At 36.9% G+C, this 19,538-nt stretch overlaps 1 long non-coding RNA gene across 1 annotated transcript in view; it reads right to left on the reverse strand.

The window, feature by feature from the left end:
* The window catches only part of LOC112459682, a 72,185-nt gene that overhangs the window by 42,512 nt on the left and 10,135 nt on the right, over nucleotides 1-19,538 (reverse strand). The gene's annotated exons all lie outside the window — the stretch shown is intronic.

Genomic DNA, 19,538 nt, shown 5'->3' on the forward strand with positions numbered 1-19,538 from the left:
CTGTTCACACGATGCGGTTCTGCCGCGCGATTGCTGCCGCGCGTTAACGTTTGCACGAGCCGCGCGCTGTCGCGAGACGAGGTGCGACAACGCGCGTATTCGCGCGTTCTCGCATCTCGTCTCGCGATAGCGCGCGGCCATGCGCGGCTCGTGCGTATACACGTTAACGCGCGGCAGCAATCGCGCGGCAACCGCGCGACAAAATCGCCTCGTGTGAACAGGCCCTAGTATGAATACGTGTAATTATTTTCCAAAATATATTTCAAAATAAGATCTGTGAAAAATTAAGCGAATTTTTAGATCAACCAGTCATAATGTTTAACACATGCATCATATATGTTTAATATCAACACGTTATCTCATAAATTTGATATTTAGGATATGAATATCCATCTAATTTTATCAATGACAGCCTATCTTTCCACGAATTTGGTCAACTATATAGTTTCGCTTATTTCTAATCGGCGACTGTTGGTATCGCTAATAAAATTAAGTTGGGCGATATTAAGGTCAGCGTATCGTCGGAAAACCGGATCGTCGCGCAAGACTCTTCAGTTTTGCGTATACATGTATAACCCACGAATTGTTCCACGGAACGGAGACAACTATGTCGACCTGCGTGCATCAGTATGCATGTATGCCGCACGACTACGATTACAGTACGACGACGAGATGGGTCGAAGAGCTGTGGAAATTGAAGAGGTAGGGAGGAGAGAATATTTGAACGTCAATGAGTTTACCGTACCACGTCACAAACGTTGGCCAGTTTACAAATCCGATAATACCAAACGCCACCGATGACGCCGCTGTTTATGGATTATTACGGCAATATGCATTCGGGACGGGGAATCAAACCGACGAGCAAGATGGACGTGCGCTCGTTGCGTAATTTCAGAGCCGCGGTTACACACAGATGCAGCAGGCTGAATTCCGCTTCGCGATGCGGCGGCGAGAGTTTTCCTCCCGTATGCGCGTCACCCGGGAGAAACGCCCTGCTTGTCACGATCCCAATAATCCTATCGATTTCATCTCCCTTTCGCTGCCACGTTCGCCCCATGGTATCGCGTAAAAAATTCCTCGACACGTTATTGGTAAATCGTTCTACGCTCCTTAATCTGATTTTCTCCTGCGCAACCAATAGTCGGGAATTTATATCGAGCCTCGGAGAATTTCAAGCGAACTGCTCGCTCTCTCGCATTTGATTCGATCAGACAGTAGAAAGAACGTGTGTTCCGTGTACATCCCAATAGATAACACATACGCACGTATACACAAAAACAATCCTCCTTTACACATATCTCTATAGCCGTATATGGGCAGGCGTATAACTTGCATTAGAGTGTAACAGGTATATATTCGATTCGAAATGGCATAAAAATAATTTGTGATCGATAAGATAATCGGATAAGAGTAACGTGAAAAACTAAAGATAATAAAAAGGTACGGACGTACAAACATTGCTCATAATTTTCTTGTAAAATTTACTCCGTTTCTCAAATAATGTAATGACATAAAATGTGAATTTAATAAGGTGTAAATTAAACATAATAGGCCAAATTGACACAGCGGTTTCTGTACTTGTTGAAATAAAATGTGTAAAAAATTCGGCACGTACAATCCGCTCTGAATCCGTAAAACCGATTTCAAACGGGATTATGCAAAACCGATTTAGTAAAAGCTATAATAGTAAAAGACCGTACGGGGCAAGCTGATAATACGAGGGACGAGCGAGGAAGTGCATTGTCTTGTTCAGGTCAGGAAGATTTCTGAAGCTCAGTTTTTCAGATGTCCTTCTTGAGAAATTCGACGGGAGAAGCGCAACCTTCGTTAGATGTAAAAGCCATTTCCAGAGAACTATGTCACGCGTAATTTGAATAATTAAATGAGCACTGCCGTGCGTCAAGCGAAAAGGAAATAAATCGCGCGCTCTGCTCGTCGCTTGTTGTTAAAATAACGTTCATTCGTAAAAGAATATATTCGCACTAGAAAGTACGATAGCGTTTCATGTCAAAATTATGATCTGCTGCATTTTTAAGTAAAATTTTTACCTATATAAACACTCACAAATATATTCAAAAAACTTTTTATTATAACGCATATATTTCCTTTATTTCTTCTAGTTTTATTTATTTTAAATTTAAATGATACTTCAATTCGACGTCCATATTTTCAGTACTCCTGCAGTGACATATAAAAACTTTGTTATTAGCTATATACTATAAATGGCTCGCTGAAAAGTCCAAAGCCTGTAAAACTGCGTGAAAGTACCAACGTCACTCTCCGTCATATGCACGTAGATACGGGTGATTTATTAGTATGTCGAAACACCTTAACTTTTGGAGTAATAGCTTTCGTCGCATCGCTACGTGCGCTATTTTATATCAAAAAGGCTGTTACATAAACGACATTAGCTACAACCATTATTTTAAAAACGAGATATTTACTCCTCAAAAAACATTAATACATGAAAATATTTAAAAGGAAAAAACATAAATTACAAGTTGTGTCCTAAAAAATTTTAACGAGCAATGTATTACTATCTTTCACATTTCGCGGCAACATGTTATTATGTCAGACGAGTAACTATATCAGTTAATTACGTAACAAGCTACATTTGGAAATGCGAGCTCAATTATGTGTCGCATATCATATCCAAATTTCCTATTCTTTTACAGAAAATAAATATTGAAATAAGGTTCAACCGAGGATGTAGTTTAATCATATAAATCGCTAGAAAACAATTTTAAACGGAAATTTCTTTACTATATCGTTTTACTTTTTCGTATTGATATAAATCTCTTATATTTCAATCTCGCTTATCTGTCGATCCATAAAACGTCTTTCCCAAGTATAAAATTATCTTATCGTATGCAAACATATGCTTCCCTCCTAAAAGCATGTCGGCGTATCTCTGAGTAGATATTACTGTGTAAAAAGATAAATATACGTACAAGGTAACTATGTGCATCAGATCGATACCGGCGACTTATCAGAGATTCGACTTATCTAAACGTTCAACTTATCTAAAGGGTTACTTATCTTTCACAAATAACACACCTTCTTTATAAACATTGATTGTCATCTCGATCGTCACATCTATCGTTGGTTGCACTGCATTTAAAGTGATTTGAAACATTACTGTTGCGCATGACAGATTACTTGGAACAAACTTTCTATATAAAGAGAAGTCATATTTGAACCTCAAGTTCTCTATGTAACTTTTTTATTTTTATGTAAATTATACGTAAAGTTTTTTTTTATCTCTGTCTTACATTTCAGAGACTTTCTTTTCGGTTGCAATGCGCGATACGATGCACTCGACTTTCTTCGGCAAGCAAGCTAACAACTACTTGATATCAACCTTCCAAGTTACATGAAGATCTCCAAGAAACTACTTTCGCAAAAGTTTCACCGAGTAAAGGAGAATCGAAAATCGGTGTGTACGAAGTGCATTCTGAGTTTTGTGTGCGTGAGTGCGTGCGTGCGTATATGTGTGTATTTAAATTTTTAAATGCATCAAATTGTAGCAAATTACAGTAACAATCACATTATTAACAGTTAAATCGGACGAAGTTAAAACATTGAAAAATTATACTTCAGAAAACAATATCTTGAATAAATTCAGAAAAAATTATCGCCTCTCGACGCAAAAATGATTCATGCATGTTGAATAAAATTCAAAAAGAAATAAATAAACGAGATAAAATCTAAACGAAAGAAAGTATGAACTCTAATGAAGTGTCCGTCAACATTCTTGCTACAGACTGCAATATGACTCAGTACTGTCCGGCAAAGCAATTCGGTCTTGTGGCAACACGTCCGAGGTTTAAAGCGGGTAGCCACCAAATGAAATATCGATCGGCTTTGTCGCGGCGTGCGTATACTTTTGTAGAGAAATGGCGCACATTATTTACAGATGATGCCTCCGCAGAATGAGCAATAATCGAGCTTTACTAAATGGTTAGCTGCACCGCTGTTCGTCGGAAAACATCAAAGTAAAACTATCGGATTTTCGCATTTAATTGAAAATACGGAACACGGATATGAAGAAAACATGTTCCTCTTCTCGTACTCAATCCCAATTTTTTGCAAAGTACCGACGTTTGAATTACTTATTACGCTATACGATTTAATTAGATATTCTAACAGACTACAGCGAGGGATTAATATAAGCTTTCACGTGAAAAAAGAGCTTATGATATGAAAGTAAAAAATTCTTTTTCAATCACGCGTATCTTATATAGGAAAAGAAGGAGACATAGGTATATCTCGAAGACGTTTGCCGCTGCAGAATTCCCATCTCTAGATTCGTTTGTAGATTCGAAAGTTTTTCGGAAATTCCCTCGAGCGATAAGAGCGCGGTTGCGATTTGCCGTTTCTATGTATATGTGAAAACCGTACGTTTATACGTTGACTACGTATATAGCATAGTATACCGAACGGCACGTAACTTTCGGGGAAAGTTTAATAACGTTCGGAAGATTGAAATTAGTCGAGTATCGAGGGAGGACAACTTTTGCGCATGTACGAATTTGCAAATATCCTTACGGCGTAATGCGCATATTATTATGCACAACAGTTTCGATCTGGTAGACCACAACCTTCTGACAATGAGACGTAAATGCATTATTCCGAATAGTGGAAATTCCGGAGAAAGCCACTTACGACGAATAATCCTTAACCACTCGACTAAACCTTGATGATACCGCGATAAACTCTGGGCTTCGTGGCTTCTGGCGTTGTCTAACATGTTTATTAACAAAACGGTTAACTCCTCCCTACATGACCGCAATTAAACGATCGATTGCGCGTACGTTCGTTCGCCGTCCTGCCGTTAAGCTGAATACCCCCGCCACGATACTCGATATTCCTCTAATAGCATACCGAAACGTCATGCAACGCAACACCCAACACCCGCGTGCCGCCCCGCCGCCGTCGTTGTCACGGCCAATATCCTCGCGCGGCGTCAGGCTTGATATCGCGACTGTGTTCAATGTCCCATGAAAATTGCGCTTAATACGCGGAATGCCACCCCCGCCCGGATGGCGCACCGGAGTCACATCGGTATAATTTTATCGAGCCGACCGGCCAACTGTCTTTAATATTCCGTACGTCGCAACGAGGCCGCCGCACGCAATCCCATGCACAAGTTCGGAAATGATAAAAAAGGCCGCAACACGCGCGAGCGAGTGGTGCGTACCTTGCATACATACTCGCGATATCGATCAATATCTATATAGCGATATATTATTGTCTCGTAGCGCTCCTTCCACCGTTCACGATAGACACGCTTCGTTTTTTTTTTGTATGCCTGTATTGCCCAATCCCGCAGATGGATCTATTCAATGAACGCGGAACAAAAGCGTGCATTTGTCATCTTATTTTTCCTATTCGTCTCAGAGCGAGAGGCTTATTCCTAATGCCACGAATTCATCACGATAATAAATGTCGGAATAAAACAAGCTAATTACGTCGTTTATCGTGCACGACGAAGCACATTGACAAATGTAGCAGGACGCTTGTATTACGCTACGTATTAATTAACCTAAATAAAAGTGAGAAATTGGCGATTTTTTTTACGTAAGAAACAAATCTGGGTTAATACATCTTATCATTATGACATAAAGAGAGAGAGAAAGAGAGAAAGAGTCGACTGATAAATGGAGCGTAAGGAAACACGAAACAAATCAATACGTTACACCGCAAGATATGCAAATGCCCGTATGAATATTCAGAATCATTAGCTCGCTCGTCTTCACTTTCTTTTGCATATAAAAAACACCAATTTCCAATCACAGTTTCACCATTAGAACTCGGACATTCGCCAATCAATTATTCGCCTTCACACCACTAATTACGATTTAATTTCTATGAAACATCATTTAACAGTTGTTTAATCTCGAATTACGTTACGTACTAAATACCTGCAGTTACAGATATAATGAACATTTTCTGAAACATTTAATTTCGTTGCTATCATATTAAAAAGGTATTAAGATCAAATATAGGAAATTATTCTGATACTATATAATTTGCATTTTAACGAGATTCTAATTATTATTTCATTGCCCTCTCTCTCTCTCTCTCTCTCTCCCTCTGATTTTCGTTGTTTTGAAATGCAGCGCGCCGAGAGAAACTGACCTGTCGAGAGCGTATGCGTATGCACGTACCTACGTTTAAAATTCAAGTTCACCCTATGCGGTAAACAGGAAATTCCAGTCTCGGTAGGTTAAGAGTAATATAACAAGAGAACAACTTCCATCAAGTAACGGAGCGAGTGGCGAAACCGCCGTCCCTAGATAGAAGCAACAATTACTGAATTCAGAGGGCGAAAACCGCATTTACGTTAATTTGAACCTTACGCTTCATGTGATATATGGAGGATTATCGGAAAGCTTTAACCTTCGTCCATGATTTACGCCTCGAGGAAGTTTCCGTAGACTCCTACGCGCTTTGTTGAGAACATGAGGAACGTTCGCACGTAACTGATCTAAACGAATAAAATTGCAACCACGTGAATTTACATTAAAACGCAGCGGTTCATTATCTTCATCTGAACTATTACGAACGGTGAACGTTGAACAGCACAGATAAATACTGCAGCCAGAATTACATAATATATTCGCGATCCTAATTACTGTGCGTGATTATATATATATATATATATATATATATATACTTTTTTTCTTAAACTTGTGATTTAAGCTACGTTAAGCATGGATAATAAAATAGTGATTAATGTCCGCGGATGGCAAATTATGAAGTTTTCTAAATTCCGTGTTTTCGCGGAATTTATTAACGGTGGTAATAAATCCGGAAAAAGCGTTTACAGAATTTGTGGATAAGCACGCTGATGTGTGTGAAAGAATAACGTCACCGACAGTTTTGTTGAAAAACAAAAATTGAAAAATGCACTTATAATTACGACTTGCTCCACTTTTCACGGCGAGTAACTTGCACAATGACAGCTATGCTAAAATGCAGTAAATTATTGCATTCTACGGTAATACAAATTACAAATCACTCGATACAAATAAATGTTATGCTTAGCAATAATGATTATATTTAAAAAAATTTACTCGGATTTCTAGGCTTAAAAATTAAAAAAAAAATGCAATTAAATCGAATTTGGCCGAATAAAGTTTTTAAATTTACGGAAAATGAATTTTTAGATCTACAAATTATGAAAATATCTGTGTATATTTGATGAATTTCAATGAAATTGAGTAATTTAATATCAATTAATTCAAAATACAAATAGAGCTATCATGTGAAAAAGCACTTGTCAATATATTTATCGATGCGATATACTGGATATACACGTACCTATATAAATCTGATGTGATAATTACGGGTCGTGATATGCGTTTCTATAATATTAAAGCCCTTTGTGAACTATTAATTAGAACATATTTCTGTTAGAATAGAACTCTATGCCGCCCACAATAATGTATAAAATCCCCTACAAATTATTCATTAAATCAGGATAATAATTGCTATAAAATTTGTAGTATCGACAGTAGTATCAACATTGTCATACCTCACTAAAGGATCATGTAATTTTATAATCAGTTTTTTATATCATTATTACAAAATTTATGTAATAAGATACAAATGTACACTTAAAAATCAATACTCTTTCGTAAAATAGATTCTATAACAAATATTGCTGAAATTAAATGAAATTGACGAAATTAAAATTCTTTACAATAAATTGTTGGTAAATGTTAATGCGTATTTTTATAATGTTTATAATTCCGTACTTTGATAATGCCAAACCCGCTTAATGTTCAGAAAAGCAATGTTCGTTGCTACCAAATCCGTTGATTACTGGTATTTAAGTCATACGTATTATCAAAGTACATTTTCAGTTTGCTAGATGAAATTCATATATTTGTATGAATAATAAATATAACTGACAGATATAATAATTGTTTAGTGTACATATGACAGAGACAAATCATTCATCGAGATTACTTAAAATTGTCACTCGAGTTTGAAAATTAGAAATTATCCAATAGTTAGTCATTATATAGAATTAGCATACAAGTTTTGAACAATGGCTTATGCATAATTCAAACGCACCAATCATAGAAACGCCGATCTATCAAAATGAAATAATACGAATGTCGATTAGCGCCGACTTTTACATGCAGCTCACTGCAAAACGTGCACATGCGATGCAATGGTGCAGTCGAAAAGGAGGAAACGATCCAGCCTCATCTCCCGCGCTCGAGACGGAGTTCCTGCGTCGAGTGGAGCCAGGGATTGTAAAGTTCCTGAGAAATTGCTATTGCACGTGCCGATCTTCGGGGCTTGAGAGTCGGGACACACACTCGCGCATCCATGGGCTCAAATTGAACCGGAATCGACGAGGAAAGATAAAGGACGACTTGCCCCGGCCTACGTGTACGGAGGAGTATTTTAAGCCGCCTCACCGACCGGAAATTATTCGAGAAAACGTAAAAATATCACGACCACTTCGTGCATATGTATCCCGACCATCTTTATAACCCTTCTCGACTATTTTACAACGTGTAACGACCCTTTCGAAACTGGTAGTCGGCGCAAATCTGCTCTACGCGAGTGCATGCTACTATCGTTAAGCCGTAAAGATGCAAGAAGACGCGGTAGAAACCTTGCAAGTTTCTGTGCCATTTTTTGCGCCAGAACGTCGAACATCGAAGGCTCCGCGAGAACGAACATGGCGTTTGCTTAATATTGCCCCTTCATTTCGAAGTCGTCAAACTGTCGAAGTAGTTTTGTCGTGTAGTCGCTCCTTTCGTCGTGTATTTAAAATTATTATATTTTACTAACCGATCTTGTAATGCAATAAGTGCAACGAATGACGTGAATCTATAACGTTATGTTAATTTCGAGTAATGTAATTATTTCTTTTTAAAAATAAAAATGTGTGTTACCGATTTCTGAGTATTACATAATCGTAAATCGCAGAATTATATTTACCAAAGTAAGTGGATATTTATTGGTAATTCTGCTACAATAATTTCTAAATAAATAAACCTATGTTAATTAACTTGAGCTATCTTTATAACAAAATCGAAAATACAAATAATAATGACGAGAAATGCAAATTAAGTTAGAAGCGTAAATTTATTATTATATCTTATTTGCAATATTATGATAAATTACTCATTTATTGTTATAATTATTATAATCAAATATATAAAGCAAAGCTTTTGATGTTTATTTAATTACTACATTGCACGTATGTAATTTTAAACTCCCCATCATAAGATAACATTTAATTAATGCAGATTTTTTACAAACATATATAAATATAGCATAAATGTATATTTGTTCATCATTTGCAATATTGTATAACAAAGCTTGTCTAAAAAAGAACCCAGATAACCAAATATTGGTACAATGACCGAATAATGCGCACGCGTGCAATGGCATGCTGTCATGTGATGCCCAGATACTGCCGCACCTGACGAGCACATTGCTTAACGGGCAATGCTAGCATTTTGCAGGTCAAAATTTTCGGCATCGTGCATAAGATAACAAACAATACTTATCGTGATAGCACCGTGCTAGCATGTCTGCTTATCAATATAAAAGTGACACAGAGACAGCATATATAGTTTTTGCATGACATGCTGAGCACAGCGTGCGCTGTCGTGCTAGCACGCTTGGTTATCGGGGAAGAAAGAAAAAACAAATGTCCAATGTGCTAAAGTAAGAAATTCGTAAATGCAGAATAAAAACATTACATCCAGAAAGTGTAAATGTGGATAATGAAATTAAAAATTAATGTAATAAATCCACAAACTTTTTTACACCAATTTAACCAATTACACAACTGTACCAGTAAAGCATGGAAGTAATATCTGTAATGTAATAAAAGCTACAGTTTTCAATAAAATAGTTATGTTTATTACTTATTTGCGGGAGAAAAAAAATTGCACACATCATAAAGTACCTAATTGTGATATTTATGGACGTTGCACAAGAGACTATACCAGTACTAAATAATAGCCGAGTGTTACATTATTTTGGAGATTACATGTACCTAATACAATCATGTGATAACATCACAAAATAAGACTCAATTTTTCTAAATTAGAGAACAAATATATAGCAATAATTAATTGATAAACCGAAAAGAAAAACTGCGTACACGCGTGTTCTACTTGCTGGTTTTAGCAGGTTATTTATTATTTCAATGCAGTAAACATTGCGAAATCATTCAATTATACTATCTTCCATAAAAGAATGCGCGAAAGAAATGCTTATGTCGGTAAACAGCGATATTTTCATTGTGTACATTCACGCATTTTGCTCTCACGAAATGACTTTCATATTGCTGAAATACTTGAGGCACGACCATTTACAGTTGGAATGTGCTTTTGTTCCTCTTCATTCGAAATCAACATCGGAATATTGGCGAATAAGATGGTAGAGCCAAAACAGAACGGCAATGTTCTTTTATATGTGTACATATACACATATCTACATATGTAAATTCCACGGTCATTCGCGACGTCTTATATTGGAGTTTGGGGACAAGACCCAGAAACAGCGACTATTGTGCAAATGTGTTTCAGCAACGTGAACCAATTCTGACGCGCGCGTATTAACATTAACCGATAGATCGCCACTATCGATTCATACACGTGCCCCCACTCCGCAAGTAGTTCGCAATCCCTAGGGAAATCCGTCATATTGGCATTCGAGAAACGTCAATTGCATTGTGTGACGGTGATAGAGCTTTACCATTAAGGATATCATGTCCCGTAACGCCACGATATTATAAAGTCGCGCAAAATATCAACTTAATTCAACTAAATGTGGATAATATTATCAGAGAGTAACGTTCAATACAAAATTTATCGTTTGAGTAGCATATGTACGTAGCGTGTCGCATAAATAAATGAATATTTTAAAAGTAGATTACTATTTCAGGCGAATATTTTCTTTGAATATTGGATGAGAAAATTACGGAAGCAACGAAAACAGTTCGAAAAGTTTCTGGCTTGCAAACGACTCCGTGCTTTGGCGTACCAATCGATTGTGCACGAGCGAACAACCGTCAGCGATTCGTTATACAAATGACTCCTGCAAGCTCGTAACGGTACGCTGAATGAAAGATTATCTGCGGCAACGTCGATATAGTTATCCGCTACGCACCGTGCAAACTCGTGACGCTCTGAATTATCGATACACTATCTCGAACTGTCTCGTTCCGAAAAGACCTTTAGTATCCGAAATAAATTGCGCGTGACGTTGTCTTCGACGGTAAAATAACGCTGCTCGCAATTTCTCGAAGGGCGAAGGGTAAAGAAGGATTACGATGACGTTGTTCGTAAATGAGTTTGTCATAATTACATCACGAAATTACTATCATCTCGGCGTCAAGTGTAATAACAACTCACCGGCATATAATTGCATTTCCGGATTTACAAAAGACCTCAATCGGAGAAGTAAATCGCTGACCAAAAGCTCTCACAAGCTAATTCCCGCATAATAACAATCAGTATAGGTAATTTGGTTAGTAATCCCGATTCAGGGTAGTGATATATGTACGATACGATACTATTAAACGATACTGTTTACCGGTGACATTCGCGGCGATGTTAAGTGAGATCAAATTGTGATAATTGTCACACAAATGGGACGCTGTGCGGCGTAAACTTGACGGTTTAAGAGTTAAATGGGCACTGTTAGTCTAATTGAGTATAAACCCCATTCGACTAATACCCATTAATTCCTACTAATATCCCGATCTTGTACAACCAGCATCCCCCAGCGGTTTATCCCTAGCAGTTTCGACGGTTTTCGGGGACTAAATTTCCGCGTTTCGTCGTAGGCGAAATTTGTTAGCGCGTTGATAGCAGATTCGCTTAAGGTTCCTCCGGATCTCCCGGTAAATTTGTGAGCGCGGCGCTTGCTCTCGCATGCGTGCTCTCGCCCCGCTCTCGCGATTTTACATCGCTCTCCAGGAAACGGCCGGCACGACGCTTGCTCTTATGAAGCATGAATATTTTAGCATGAGCATCTTTAGCGTGAGCTCATCGACCACGGAAGTTCAACATCGCACTCCGGAATATATCATCAGCCGCGATGCCGACCGGTTACGTTACGCGAATAGAGCGTGAAGCATAGCCAATTTACTTCTCGATATCGCAATTAGATCATTATGTACAAACTCCCGTAATTGGGCTATATGTTTGCCTACATGTGCCTATACATGCTTAACGAGCGCTCGGCATAGTGGTCGTGGGAAAATGGAGTAAACAACTTTTGAAAAAGTAAAGCCGTCAGCGCAGCAGCATAAAATAAATACACAACTCGCGCGCGCGCAGCTGATTCGCGCCAAGGAAAATTTACATTTTTCTATTCCCAGCATACAACCTGAAACAGAACTTTGTTTATCAAATTCAATATCATATATCAATGTTGGCTTTTCAAACGATTTTTCATTTCTGACCATTCGATCCGTGAATGAAGATTAAAGAGCGATAATAAACCTAAAAAAATTTTTTTAGAAAAAATCGTGCGAAAGCGAGTTTATTTATTAACACAAATATTTTAAAAAGATGAAGTTTCGATAGAGTATGTGATAAAAACTATTTCATAAAGATAAAAGTCTGCAGAATGGTCGACATAGTAACTATAAGAGATATTTTCAAAATTAATACATTCTTTTCTCTGTGTAGTATATATTTTAACTTAAGTTTTAGAATAAAAGTAAAATTGTTTTGATCATTCTCGCAGCATATAATTTATCATTCAATCCGTGCGCATTGAATAATACCATGTCGATAATAAGTTTCAGTAGATATTAATCAATAGTAGCACAATAATCAATAGCGATACAATAATATATTACAATGAATGAGGTCTTCATTATGTGGAAGATAGATAGACATGCAACATCGTTTGTAAAATCGTGTTCATCAATACAATTGTGTTAAATTCGTGAAAGGAATTTAACACACGATACATCGACGATGAATTATCCGAATACAAGGATGTCAGGAATTTCAGCATTAAACGGCCGAGTTTCGTGTATTTTCGTATTTGGTCCCGAGTCGCGTATAACGAAAAGAGGAACGGCAAAAACAGCTGCGTCATACGTATGTTAATGAATTCTCAATTCCTAATCTTCTCTCCCCATTTCCATTCGGTAAGCCAAATCGAATAAATCTAAGTATACCCACTATAGATTTTCGAGGCAGTAATAAAGAAAGAAAACAAGCGCGTTTCGATAGCGCGTTCGTTCTTCCGATCCCGCACAAGTTTCCCTACTTCCGCTTCGCTGGCCGCGCCTCCTCGACAAAACGGAAAAAACATTGGTGCGGTATGACGATGGCGTGCTAGACCGGAAAATAATAATTGACTTAATAATTTAAACGTGATCATACCGATTTCTTTCTGATTCATTTCCGATATCGATAAATGCTGCAGCTTTAATAAAAAGCGAGAGAACTTGGTACTGTACGAAATGAGATATTTTCTATTAATATAATCGCCTTTCATGAATTTAACACAGCTGTTTAGTAAATGCAATTCTGTATGTGTATAAGAATAAATTTCTTAACAATATGTATGTAATAAATAAAACATAAGCCGAATCTCTTGTACGTGAGTAAGACGTACTTTGCACTAATTTAATACGAGCATTCGATCGAACAGAGATGTGAAACTGGAATCGTCAGTAATCCCTTTTACGGTATTTCTCGCAATAAGTAGAACTATATACTTCACGTTTAACTACATCGCTCAACTTAATCGACCAGCAAAAAAACAGGATATAACGATAGAGAAGAAATTTATTGCCGGAAGGGTGCGTCGACGCGAGTGTACGCACCCTTTTAACCCATTAACTCGCACATTTGGTTGTAAATAGGGCCAAACATGATCTTACATATCGTTAGATGTCGCACGCAATATCATCTTGAAATTCAAGCAGATGGAACGATTGCGAAGTCTATGGCTATTTTGCAGTTACACGCTAATACAATTAATTCTGTATGTCAAATATTTATCGTGTCACAATTCCTTATTTAGCAACTTGTATACGTAGATGATAATTCATTTTCAAAAAAGAAACTATCCAAGATACAAACTATCGAAAAATTCGAGATCCACTTTGCGCTGAAAGAAAAAGAGAAGTCTTCGCATTCTTTGCTTGCATATTCACAAATGGAAAAAAGCGCGCAAAGAGTACCGCGAGTACCGCGAGTACGATCGAGAGTGACCTCGATTTTAATGGTACCTTACCGTTAATGCCTATATACGTCGTGAGTAGGTATAAAGCCAGCTTTATGTCAATCGCCAGCGATTTGCTGGATATTAAAAATCAAGGCGAGTACGACTCGCATATGCATAATAGCGATTCGAAGGAATGTGAAAGAAGAAGTGATCCTTTGTATACATTCGACGATGCATGTGCACAGAATTTCAATTAAATCCACTTGGTGGTTTATCAAATTAGCGAACAATAAATCTATTGATATGTAATAGGTTTTCAGAATCACAAGCATTACATATTGCTCATTACTTGGCTGTTCACTGTTAAGTATTAAAGAATGAAAATTAAACTGATACCTTGGGTTAATTAACATTTTATTATTCTTAATTGCCATGTGTGTCAAAATTTATTATTTTAACATAAAACATTATTTTAACTCTATTGATTTTGTTATATTAACATTGTTTTAATTGAATAGATTAATATATTGAATAAAAGGAGAGGCGACTTATAAGAATGGTTAAAAATGAGCATAATTGGACTCGAATTGGGTATAATTTGACATTACAAATTTAACAGCGTTGGTACAATTAACTTTTCGCGATAAATTATTGCCACGATGTGTCATTTCTTAAATCGTATCAAACTACGCGTTAGAGATTAAGAATTGGAGAATAAAATATAATCAATCAAATAATTTTAATTTCTTAGTTAAATGCATTCTAATCTCCAATCTGCAACCCTAAAATTTTAATCCTTTGACCTGATCTTTAACGGTCTTCGATAAAGAATGAACGGCATTGTACCTCGACATGCACGCACTTGCACGTGAATAAATGGCGAGCCGCTCTGGCACTTTCCATTCTTACGTTTTCTTTCAATATTTTTTCACCGTTATGAAAATGTCTACGCTCGAGCTGAATTGCCGTAGCTATACTCATGTGAATGATGCAAAGCACGCGGCCCTCGTCTTTGGTATGAAACCGACGGAGCGCATGTGCACGCAGGAAACATCTCTTTTTATATGAATCGGGCTATATATACGCGTTTATACCATTTTTTCTCTTTCTCTCTTGCAGAAATAAATTTACCTTCACAATAGCGCTCACTCCAGCTCCGCCGCGCCGTATCTCCTATTCGACTGCGTCTCGATGTGCATCTGCGCGATTTCGCGTATATTTTCGGCATTTCTCCCATTACGGGGTTATCGAGCGTCGATGAAAATAATCTCGCGAATGTCAAGCCTTCGGAATCGCGGACAAGCGTGGGACAGAAGCAAATATCGACAGAATTATAATATGTTGTGTTATATACAATTTGCATACATGCAAACGCACTTCTTGCCCTATTTCGAGCCGCGAGAAAAACTGCACGAGAAAAACTGCGCGTGTCCCAGTTTTTTTATTACACGCAGAATGAATAACATGTTTCTCGTTATTACGCACATTGGGAAACCTGCGGTTCAATAATTTTTCATTGCGTTAATTGCGTACAACAGCTACTGCACGGACAATACGAACTGTTGACCAAAAGTACTCTGCAATATTTAGGTGTCAACAATTCCTACCAATAACTTGAATAACTCATAGTGATATATCAAGTTTCCAGTATTATACAAATAGTAATTTTACGTGATTTCCATAATATACATTCGTGCACACGTGTGTTCACGATAATACTTTTCTGGTAATGCATTCTAATATCTTTAGAATCAACTAGATTGTTTTTCTTTTTAAGTTACAGGTGTACATGTGATTTTTGATTGATTATATACTTATCTCAAATCTGGCCTTTCCGCATACCCCCAACATATTGTTGGTAGCTATTTCATTATACGCCTCCCCCAGGAAATAGTGTCGATTTGTACGACGTTGATTAATGCCTATATGAAAAATGCAGCCCACGGACTCGAGTCGATTCGAGCTCGACCTCGGCAGACATCGGGTCAGTCGGCCTCACTTGAACTTTGGCTTTAATCTAACTTTCTTACTCAGGACTTCTCTCAACATTTTAATCATTTTCATATTAGAAGCTGTCGAACTAACGGCCGATGTATTTCCGATATTCAGATTGACAGATTCTGCCCGAAGAACAATCAAAGTAGTAAGTGGAGTTTCCCGATTTGTTTGTTCAGGAGAAAAGTGACCCACCCCAATGAAATTAAATATTTAATTGATTAAACATATCTTAAACTCAATCATGTTTTGTGTCGTAAAAAATATGATACACTTTAAAATGACACACTTTAAAATTTAGTATTGTATTTCTCTAAAAAATATTTTTGCAAACTGCAATGCAATTTCAGTGACACTATATAGAATTAACATGTTGCTACTGTGAATGTAATTGTCAATATTTGATGATAAATATTGCTATAACTCAAATCGTGCTCGATTACCATTAATCACCATCAATCATGCTCTATAGAATCCTATTTTCAATTCGCGTCAGACATACATCAAGAGATATAATCATTAAATTATAAACTGATAGCTTCATTTGTGATCGCAGTTTTTGTTTATAAATATATATGTATAACTAATTAAAATTCTTATCCATGTAAAAATTATGAAAGCATTTATTACGTCGGAACTATTTATACACATAAAAGTAGCTAATAAAACTTATTGTAAAATATTAATGCAATGCTTCAGATGCCGGAAACCGTTTCCAAAATTTTTCTAATTTTTCGGGGATAGCGACGATGAGTTTAATTTTTCAGTAATGGACGTTAATGCCGGTGCAAGCCCGGCATAACCCTAGGGACCGACCCTAGGATATGCATTAGGCATTTTCCTCCTGCAACGAGAAACAAAAAAAAAGCCCAATATCTCAAAATTTGCGGAAATTGGAAAACACAGGCATTTATGATGTGGAAAAATTGGAACTTCTTTAAAATAAAAAACAATGTATAAATTTTTATCAAAATGAGAGTAAATAAAAGGGTTGTACTACCTGACTTGAGTGCCAAAATGCAACGCGATACAGAATTAGAAAAAATAATTGAAAAAATGAAACTGAACCAATAATGGCGGGTCAGCGGAGGGTACATCCAGCGATGCGCGGGAAAAATAAATATATATCTCACTGGCTGCATTCCGATATTCACTGTCAGTACTGCAAATCTATATTTTACGTCACGTATACTATAGATTTTCAGTACTGAAAGTTGCTGACAGTGAATATCGGAATGCAGCCTATATATACATAAATTTAAGAGAGGAAAATATAACTTAAAGTGAAGAAAAAATTGTCTGCGAAGAAAAAAGTAAGAAGAAAGAGAGTTGAGGAAAGCGATCTAGACTAAAAAAAAAAAAGGTTTTACAATAAGTTCGGGCATATATGACTCAATGATAATGTATGTGATTGCAAATTTAGAGAATTCTAAATTAAAAAAGATCAATCGAGAAATGCATACTTAGGTATCATATTCTACGATACAAGGTGACTGGAATTAGATCTTGTTGTTTACTATCGAGAACTGGATATCTTATGTAAGAGTCAGATGACGCCCGGGAAGAAATCAGCACGTTATAAAAATATTCATTATATAATAAATTCTTTTTTCTCCGTTATATAGGTTGAACGCATCATAAAGTGACTGTGCTAAAAAGGTATGACGTCAATACTCATAAAAAGTTCAATAAAAATAGAGGAAAGATTGAAGAAAAAATGAAACGCTTCGAAAGCACTTATATATGTACATAAATAACATATCTATACATTTTTACAGCATTAAAACTTGTAGCGCTAGTATAAACAGTATGTGACTTATTGAAACACTTGGACATGTTCGTTTATATCAATCTTCACCTCCCACGGAGCGCACTAAGAACACGATGGCATGCAATATAAATAAGCAACGGGTTTACGTTAACTGCACATTTACGGACTCCTGCTAGTACCAAAATTGATATGCGTAAGGAAACCCCGTTTATTTTGATTTGTTAGGAGCGAAACAATCTTCCAGACACGATATTATTTCTGACATTGGTCGATATTCAAGTTATATTTCTTATTATGCAAATACGACATTCACGCTGAGAGAACTAAGTTATTATTCTCTTTCTCTATTTTTAACGAATTGAACGATAATGAAGTTCTGTGGCAGTTTTATTTTCAAGAAACTTTATAGAAAGTTTTTCTTGGACGAGCGTTAAATTCAATGTAAAATGTAACTGCCACTATTAATCCGGAGCAAGTTAGACCAAGCAAACGAGCAGGAACGAATATGAACAATTCGCTTCGATAAGTGCTCGTGCGTTCTCGTTTACTTGATATGGATCTAGCTTTACACATCGCAGTACGCATGGTAAAATGACGTTAAGTTAATGAATATATGCAATGAACGATGTATTAACATTCTCGCATTTGCTCGTCGAGAGGGTTTGCGACTGAAGGGCTTTAGCAATTTCGGAGCTAGAGCGCATTCGAAGCATCGCGTAATATCTGTTTGAAGATACGTAAGAAGCGTTAAACGCGATATACTATCGTGTACTTTAACATATCGCATAACATAAAGAGCACTTTGTACATACGACTCGTTGTTGACATTACGGAACGTTATGATGTTTTAAATTCTTGTACTCTTCTGAACGTAATCGCGTACAATTGGCATACACTCTGTGTGTGTGTGTGTATGTGGATGTGTGTAAGAAGAGTTAAAAAATAATTAAAAACTTTTGCGAATGTTTCACCGAGACGTAAAAGCGATTCAGCGGGTGAGAGAATTAAATCGTGATATTTAATTGCATATACTATTCATTAGTGAGCAAAAATTTCATTAAACTGATACAGCAACACTGCGGCATGATTAAAAACATTAATTTCCTCAGTGTATTTATGTAATAACACGCAGTAGCAGTATATAATCGCAATAACGATTGTGATAATCGAAGTAATTACGGTAATAGCATGAGACTCGAGGCCCCATTAATTATATATAACATAATCTCGCTGTAATATCCGTATATGGAAAAAAAACATTTTTTTTCATGCTTTTTATCTTCCACGAATATTCTTAAATGTTTTTATTGCGAGACAGCGGAAGAGCCAGGGAACCGAAGTGCAACGTGATAAACGCGCACATTCGGGGAGATCATGGCTATACTAAATCCAACAACAATTACCAGCTTTGTCGCGTGGCCGCTAGAAGCCCTTGTTATCCCGCCACGATAGAGCGGCTCAATATTTCAAACACGTTTTTCTCCCCCGAACAACCTGTAAAACTTCAGTGATGATATATTGTTCGCAAAAGAATTATTGAATAATCCCGAATAACACGAAGAACCACAAACAAATACAAGCTAACTTGCAA

Source organism: Temnothorax curvispinosus, unplaced genomic scaffold (assembly GCF_003070985.1).
Source record: "Temnothorax curvispinosus isolate PA1 unplaced genomic scaffold, ASM307098v1 QBEX01010053.1, whole genome shotgun sequence".
In the NCBI taxonomy this organism is placed as follows: Eukaryota; Metazoa; Arthropoda; class Insecta; order Hymenoptera; family Formicidae; genus Temnothorax; species Temnothorax curvispinosus.